Raw genomic sequence first — 464 nt, 5'->3', positions numbered from 1 at the left:
TGCTCAAACCGGAACTGCTAGAGGAACGAATTTTCAATAGCATAACTTGGGCTCCTAGAATATGGCGCCCTTGGGACAATCTATTTGATTGCAGGGTTTTGTTCCGAAGCAAAGATATCCGCGGAGGCCGGTTCGTTCGTCCTATTCTGATATTCAGGACCAAGAGGTACTGGATTCTCTTTCGGATAGGCCCTGAAAGGAGAAGAAAGGCTGAAATGCCAACGGACCTCTGTCTATTCTCTAATTCACCCGATCCGATAGTACCCGTTTTTGGAACGTCCAGTGCCAAAGTCACTGAATGGGTAAGTCACCAATCCAATCCCTTTGACAAATCGGATGTCATATTAGATATCATATTCTATATATATAGAAATATCATAGATAGAATAGACATATAGAATTTTTGGTCGGCAAATTCGAAGGAATCATTGAGTGAAAAAGGAGCAAAGAATGACAAAAGACGA

This window comes from Triticum urartu, unplaced genomic scaffold (genome assembly GCF_056163025.1).
Source record: "Triticum urartu cultivar PI428250 unplaced genomic scaffold, HENAU_Tu73 scaffold1673, whole genome shotgun sequence".
NCBI classification, from domain to species: domain Eukaryota; kingdom Viridiplantae; phylum Streptophyta; class Magnoliopsida; order Poales; family Poaceae; genus Triticum; species Triticum urartu.
The sequence above is the reverse complement of the archived record's forward strand: the minus strand, read 5'-3'. Positions refer to the sequence as shown.